At 38.1% G+C, this 8514-nt stretch overlaps 1 non-coding gene across 1 annotated transcript; it reads right to left on the reverse strand.

Moving 5' to 3' along the window:
• Window positions 1-4520: 4520 nt before the first annotated feature.
• Window positions 4521-4631, reverse strand: LOC137733060 (small nucleolar RNA R71). Its single transcript, XR_011068378.1, has one exon. It is a non-coding gene; the product is annotated as a small nucleolar RNA R71 (small nucleolar RNA).
• Window positions 4632-8514: the final 3883 nt, after the last annotated feature.

Below are 8514 nucleotides of genomic sequence, written 5' to 3' on the forward strand. Positions count from 1 at the left end.
GGATTGATCTGGACCCACGACCCGCGAATGACACCAGCCCAAGTGGGCTTTGGTGTCCTCCCATGCTCCGCATTGCACCAAATGCTAGTGTATCTAGGTCCGCGTTACATCGAATCCTAGCCCATATTCTGGTGTATCCGTGTACACATTACACCAAATCAGAGCCCTTCACGGGCCTCTATTTTTTTGGGCTTGCGCCTCCAATCCATTTATTTTGTGATGCTGGGCCTATGTGCATGCTAGGCCCGAGCCCAACCTAGCCCAAATTTTTGGGTCTGGACCACAACACCAATTTGCTTAACCCATCCGTAGGTTTTTGGTCCTTATTTTTGGGCCCCGAGCTTAATTGTTTAATTTTTTAGACAATTTGGGTTTTAAAATTTTTCACCCACACTTTAATTTTGGCTCAAATTCCAAATAATTAAATCAATTATAATTCTAAACCTGAAGATTTATTTGCATATTTATTGTTGCAGATTTCTGTATATATATTTGTGTTTGTCTACAAGAACATCTGAACCAGAAGTTCATAATTCTTTCGAAACTTGAAGTTTCTAGAAACATGCCTTGTTTCAAAACCTGAAGTTTTCCTTAAAAACATCACCCATGAAAACTCGAAGTTTTTTCATGTAAATCTAAACCAGTAAATGTCTATTAGAACCTGAATGTTCTACTCATATGTGAATGGATTGATTTTTTCTCCATTATACTAAACACATTCTTGTCCATTTATTTTGTGATAAGGACATGTCGAATTTGAAGAAACTCGACTTCACCGCTTTAAAAGTCTCTGAAAGAAATTACCTCATGTGGGTCCAAGATGTAAAGCTCCACCTCACTACAAAGAATTTGCATCCCGCCATTGAAGATGAGACGGACAACCCGATTGGCGAACCGAGTACCTTGCTGAGGAAGATCCACGAGCATTTTGGGTCGCTTTGGTTGATCGCTTTGATCACCAAGAGGATATCTTCTTGCCTGAAGTAAGACATGACTCACAACATCTGCGCTTCCAAGACTTTAAATCTGTGAATGAATATAATTATGAAGTTTATCGAATCCGATCACTTCTCAAGTTTTGTAACGAGAACTTGACCAAAGAAGATCTCCTGGAGAATACTTATTCGACCTTCTCTGCTACCAATATTGTCCTACATCAATAATATAGGGCTTAAAAGTTTACTAAATTTTCAGATTTGATCTCTGTTTTACTTCTCGCTGAAAAGCAGAATCAGTTGTTGATGAAGAATCATCAAGCTCGATCTACTGGGGCAATTGTTATGCCTGGCCGACCTCTTCACCAAATCATTACCGAAGGTGACGTTTCAGAAACTTGTCTAAGGAATTGGTATGCGTGAACTTTTTGAGTTGTAACATTGTTAATCCTTGAAGAGACGAATCCACCTCTCGAGAATCGTAAGATTTCGGTCCATTATGCTAGTTTAGATGATGTTTAGTGTAGAAATGAGATGATCGTCAACGACTCAATGATGCATTAGCATATGCAATATTTACTGAGATTATGTTAAGCAATGACATTGAACCCCGTTTCGTTGATGAATGTCGACATAGAACTTATTGGTCAAATTGGAAACAAGCAATCTAAGTCGAATTTGATTTGCTTGTGAAACGTAAGGTGTTTGGACCTATAGCTCATACTCCTCCACATGTGAAGCCCATTAGCTTAAATGGGTTTTCGTTCGGAAGCGTAATGAGAAGAACAAAATTGTGCATTACAAAGCTCATCTTGTTGCACAAAGCTTCTTACAACGACCCGTGATTGACTATGATTAAACTTATTTATCCGTTATGGATATGATTACTTTTCGCTACCTCATCAGTTTGGTAGTTTCTGAAAAACTAAGTATGGAGCTGATGGACGTAGTGATAAGAGCATATTTAGGCGACTTACTTAGCTTGTTTTCGTGCATCTATGTTGTTAATTCATAGTTGTTTTAGTAGTTTAAGCCATTTTCGTGTGTTTTTAGGTTCATATGGCTAAGGAAGCAAAAAGATGCATTTTGGAGCAAAATTGGGCTTGGAATGGATTGCATATGCTTGGAGCCAAAGTGTTGGACGAATTTGAAAGCCTTGTATGCACTTTGGACATAAAACAAAGGGCCTAGCCCAATCAAACAATCCTTTGAGCCATGCAAAACCTCTAGCCCAATCAACAACCCTTAGCCACATGCATTCACATGCATCACAACCCCAAAACCATCAAGAAACACCCATTGCCGTGCCTTGCACTCCCCCTTGCATTTTCAGGCATTCCACTTCATCATTACACCACCTTCTCCATCTTTATTCCACATGCATTCATCATAATTCACCCTAGCTACCACCATTCACACACACATGCACTTACTCTTTCATCATTGCACCACCAATTCAACACATGCATTCACACACCAACAACAACTCAATGCCGTGTATTCCTAATCCCTTTCCAGCATTTCACATGCATTTCCACCTTCCTACTTCATCATTTCAGCCACATATTCACCCACATGCACTTTAATCATTCAACACATGCATTCACACACCAACAATAACTCAATGCCGTGCACTCCCATTGCCTTTCCAACTCCCTTTTGCATTTCCAGCACCAAAACATGCACTCACATGCATTTTCAGCACCAAAACAGCATTCACATGCAATTCCACACACAATGCCGTGCATTCCCTTGCCTTTCCACCAACAACCTAGTTGTTTTTCCATCATTATTTCATCCACATGCACTCTCAATCATAACAGCCACATTCACTCTTAAACAATCATCCACATATTCTCCCATTCCCCCTATAAAAACGAATATACACAAAAACACATCTCATTTTCATACACAAGATACCACAAACACATCCCCCTTGCCGCAAATCCCCTCCCATTTCTACACAATCTCTTCTAGGTTTCATTCCATTCCATACACTCTCCCATTCACCATTCAACCTTAGCCGCTCCACCTTCATTTACAACACACTTGGAGCACCAACACCGAAGGCAACTCTTAAGGGATTTCGACATCAGTTTTGCTTCAAGGGTTCTTTCTTCTTAATCCTATGTTCACTCATGTTATATATTTTTATGTCAAACCTTTTGTAAACATGAAGTGTAACTAATCTCTCTCTAGGGATTCGATGTAGCCTTGCAAGATTGCCATGTAGTTAATTCAGAATTCTCATTTAATTTATCTATTTCTTGTTTCATTCTCCGATTTAATTGTGACTTAGTGTGTTGATTTTAATGCTTGATCATCATTTGAATTAACCACAGGTTGTTTAGCCAAGATTAAAGCACACATCATGCATAATCTTGGTGGATATGTGAATGAATGAAGGGAATGTTTTGCAAACATCCTGCCGAGTGTTCCCTTTGGTTTTGTGAAAGTTTCTTGTGCATTACATATTCTTGATTAGGAACCAAAGTTGCACATCACAATTAGGCTCATGATTAAAGACATTTGATCAAATCCACACATCATATGGTTGATCATATCTAAAGTGAAACAAACTCAAGAAATAGGTAGAGAGATGAGTATAATCTGACTTAACAAGCATGGACTTGGCTTAGCAATGGTGAAACCGAATCCCTAGCTTCATCTCCATTTGTGCTATCTAATTTTATTAATTGTTGATTCATTTATTTGTGTCTACTTCATTTCCTTATGCTTTCAAGTTACAACAACAAATCTGCCTACATTGATTAGTTTTATTTCTCTAGTAAAGAGTTCTTGCAAAACAAGTGATTATATAGGTCCAATTAGTCCCTGTGGATTCGACACCCTTACTTGTGCCATTATACTAAACCTATTTTAGCACTAGGAAGGAAGACAACAACAAAAATGGCGCCGTTGCCGGGGACTGATTTCAGTCCCTTGTAATTGCTTGTTTGCTATTTAAAGTTTGTTCTTTTCATTGTAGGTAGATTCTTGATTTTCATTCAAACTTGTGTTATTTTGTTTCAGGTAGTATATGTCAAATAGACTTGTTGAGTTAGGCCAAAGAATTGAACGGTTAAAGGGCCACACTTTGGACAACTTTGTGCCATCAAGTTCCTCCATTATCCGTGAAGAAGAGGAAGAGAATTCACCTAGTTCAACAAGTAAAGGATCTGAGCAATTTAATTGGGAAAGAGAAGAAGAGATGGCGGGCAACGAAGATGAGCTTCGAGCTTTGGAGGACTTTGCTCAACCAATCATACCAAATTCACCTTCATGCATCTTGCTGCCCACAGAAGCTAGAAACTATGATCTTAAATCTTCACATTTCCATATGTTTCCCTCTTTTTATGGCTTACCTAATGAAGACCCTTTAGCTCATATTAAAGAGTTTTACAATGTTGTGAGTGGTTTACCTTTGCAGGGAGTAAGTGAAGCAAATTTGAGGATGAGAGTGTTTCCTTACACCTTGAAAGATAGGGCCAAGAGTTGGTTGATGACTCTAACACCAGGTTCCCTCACCACATGGGATGTCGTGGCTAAGAAGTTCTTGGAGAAGTTCTTTTCCACTCAAAAGACAACCATATTAAGGGGACAAATCTTCAACTTCAAACAAGATGATGGAGAACCTTTCAATGAGTGTTGGGAGCGCTTTAAAGGCCTTTTGTTGCAATGTCCACACCATGGGTTACCTTTTCACTTACAAATGCAAATTTTTTATGATGGACTAACCCAAACATGTCAATCAACTGTTGATAATGCAGCAGGTGGAGCCTTGAAGAAAAAGAATGCTCAAGAGTCATATAACATTTATGAGATGTTGGGATCTAATGCTCAACACAAAGATGTAAGGGGTAAGAGAGTTGGAGTATATGAAACAAGCTCTAATCATGATCTTTCTTTGCAGGTAGTTAACCTAGAAAAGAAGCTTGAATCCGTGCTCAACATGGTGCCAAAAGCAAGTGAAGTGTGTGCCATTTGCAACATACCAAGCCACCTTACTCATCAATGTCCATCTAGAGAGGCTTACCCCGAGTATGTCCAAGAGCAAGTGAACCTCATGAATTCTTACAATCAAAGGCCAAGGAATGATGTGTATTCCAATACATATAACCCAAGTTGGAGAGATCATCCCAATCTTTCGTGGAAGAACAACAATCAATTCCAAAACTTCCAACCAAAACCTACTCTTGAGGATACGGTTAAATTGTTAGCCCAAAATACCTTGCAATTCCAACAAACCACCAATAACACTCTCCAACAACATTCGGCGGCTCTAACCAAAATGGAGACACAATTGGGGCAGATTGCAGATGCCTTGAGCCAAAGAGAGGTTGGAAAGTTTCCAAGCCAACCCGTGATACTCCAAAGGAACCAAGAGCAAGCCAAAGCAATCACTACACTTAAAAGTGGTAAGGTTATCAATAATAGAGTTGGCAATGAAGTTACTAATGAATCTGATCATGTGAATGCAGGGGTTACTCAAGGAGAAAATGAGAAACCAAATGAGGAACCAAGCCATGCTACTTCCTCGTTTGAAGCACCAAATCTTCACAAGGCCGAGAAACCTTACACTCCACCAATACCATTCCCTGGAAGACTTGCCAAGAGCAAGCAGGATAAGTCATTTAAGGAGATTTTTGATATTCTAAGTAAGGTGAATGTTAACTTACCTTTGCTTGATGTCATTAGGAACATGCCAGCTTATGGGAAGTTCTTCAAAGAGTTAAACAACTACAAAAGGAAGTATGGACCACATGAGAAAGTAGTGGTGTCCGAGAATGTAAGTGCCGTGTTGCAAAGAAAACTTCCACCAAAGCTCAAGGATCCAGGAAGTTTTTCTATCAACATCACCATAGGGGACAAGAAGGTAGAGAAGGCGATGCTTGACTTAGGTGCTAGCATCAACTTAATGCCTTATTCCGTGTACCTTCAACTAGGTTTGGGGGAATTGAAAGCCACCACCATCTCATTACAACTTGCGGACAGATCCGTGAAATATCCAAGAGGTATAGTAGAGGATATTCTAGTTCAAATTGATAAACTAATCTTGCCTGCGGATTTTGTAGTGTTGGACATGGAAGAAGCTCCTATACATGACCGAGAGTTGCCTATTTTGCTTGGGAGACCGTTTATGGCCACGGCCAAGACCATCATTGATGTGCAAAATGGACTCCTCACTATGACAGTGCTAGGAGAGACCGTTCAATTCAAAGTGTTTGAGTCTCTTTCACATCCTTCTTCATCTCTTGATTGTTATGCCATTGATGTGCTTGATTCGCTTGTTTTCTCTAAGTTCTTGCAGGCACAATCTAATGAACCATTACAAACTATTTTGAGTCAATCTCAAGATGAGTTTGATGAAGAAGATGCACTCATGGAAGAGGTAGCTGCCTTGGAAGCATTGGCACCGTATCCTTTGAATATTTTACCTCTTTTAGAGCCTTTAGAACCATCGAGGTCACATTTAACCCCTTCCACTGTTAAGGCACCAAAACTTGAACTTAAACCACTTCCACCACATCTAAAGTATGCATATCTAGCTGATTTTGAAACTCTTCCAGTTATCATAACTTCTGACCTCACCCCAAATGAAGAAGATAAACTAATTAGGGTGTTAAAAGAGTTCAAATCAGTTATTGGTTGGTCTATTGCAGATATCAAGGGAATAAGCCCTACCATGTGCATGCATAGGATTCTTTTGGAAGAAGGAGCAAAGTCAACCCGTGAACCACAAAGGAGGCTCAATCCACACATGAAGGAAGTTGTGAGGAATGAAGTGTTGAAGTTGTTAGATGTGGGGATCATATATCCCATTTCTGATAGCAAATGGGTGAGTCTATTCAGGTGGTACCTAAGAAGGTGGGAATCACGGTGATGAAGAATGAAAACCAAGAGCTTGTGCCCACAAAGCCCACGGCTAGTTGGCGTGTTTGCACCGATTACAGGAAGTTGAATTCTAGCACTAGAAAAGATTACTTTCCTATGCCTTTCATAGATCAAATGCTTGAGAGATTGGCAGGTTACTCACACTATTGTTTTCTTGATGGTTACTCAGGTTACAATCAAATTGCAATTGCTCCGGAGGATCAAGAGAAAACTACCTTTACTTGCCCGTTTGGCACATTTGCATATAGGAGAATGCCTTTTGGACTTTGCAATGCTCCAGCAACATTCCAAAGATGCATGTTGGCAATCTTTTCTGACATGGTTGAAAGATGCATGTTGGCAATTTTGACGGTTATTTTAACTCTGATTTTGATGATTTTTTACACCTACACTCCTTGACCCTATATGAATACAATGAATGAATTCGATCTTCAATTTAAAATATTTACACAAGTGGATACCACAAAATCTTATGTTATACTTAATGAAAGTATAAATAAACTCTTAAGTGTTAGTCAATCTATCGTTTTGTTGGGATATGAATTCTCCAAAACTAATTTCAACGATCCAAACCGTCAAAATTGTTTGTATATGCTTGGATATCACATCAACAAAAAATCACAAAAAACAAACATTCAAAGATCAAGTAACGGGACAAAGCTTTTCGACGGTTATAAACGAAAAATCACGATTTAACGGTTATTTTAACTCCGATTTTGATGATTTTTTACAGGTACACTCCTTGACCCTATATGAATACAATTAATGAATTCGATCTTCAATTTAAAATATTTACACAAGTGAATACTACAAAATCTTATGTTATACTTAATGAAAGTATAAAGAAACTCTTAAGTGTTAGTCAATCTATCGTTTTGATGGGATACGAATTCTCCAAAACTAATTTCAACGATCTAAACCGTCAAACTTGTTTGTATATGCTTGGAGATCACATTAACAAAAAATCACAGAAAACAAACATTCAAAGATCAAGTAACGGGACAAAGCTTTTCGACAGTTATAAACGAAAAATCACGATTTAACAGTTATTTTAACTCCGATTTTGATGATTTTTTACAGGTACACTTCTTGACCCTATATGAATACAATTAATGAATTCGATCTTCAATTTAAAATATTTACACAAGTGGATACCACAAAATCTTATGTTATACTTAATGAAAGTATAAATAAACTCTTAAGTGTTAGTCAATCTATCGTTTTGTTGGGATACGAATTCTCCAAAACTAATTTCAACGATCTAAACCGTCAAACTTGTTTGTATATGCTTGGAGATCACATCAACAAAAAATCACAAAAAACAAACATTCAAAGATCAAGTAACGGGACAAAACTTTTCGAGGGTTATAAACGAAAAATCATGATTTAGCGGTTATTTTAACTCCGATTTTGATGATTTTTTACAGGTACACTCCTTGACCCTATATGAATACAATGAATGAATTGGATCTTCAATTTAAAATATTTACACAAGTGGATACCACAAAATCTTATGTTATACTTAATGAAAGTATAAATAAACTCTAAGTGTTAGTCAATCTATCGTTTTGTTGGGATACGAATTTTCCAAAACTAATTTCAACGATCCAAACTGTCAAACTTGTTTGTATATGCTTGGAGATCACATCAACAAAAAATCGCAAAAAACAAACATTCAGAGATC

The sequence above is a fragment of the Pyrus communis genome, chromosome 4 (assembly GCF_963583255.1).
Source record: "Pyrus communis chromosome 4, drPyrComm1.1, whole genome shotgun sequence".
NCBI classification, from domain to species: Eukaryota; Viridiplantae; Streptophyta; class Magnoliopsida; order Rosales; family Rosaceae; genus Pyrus; species Pyrus communis.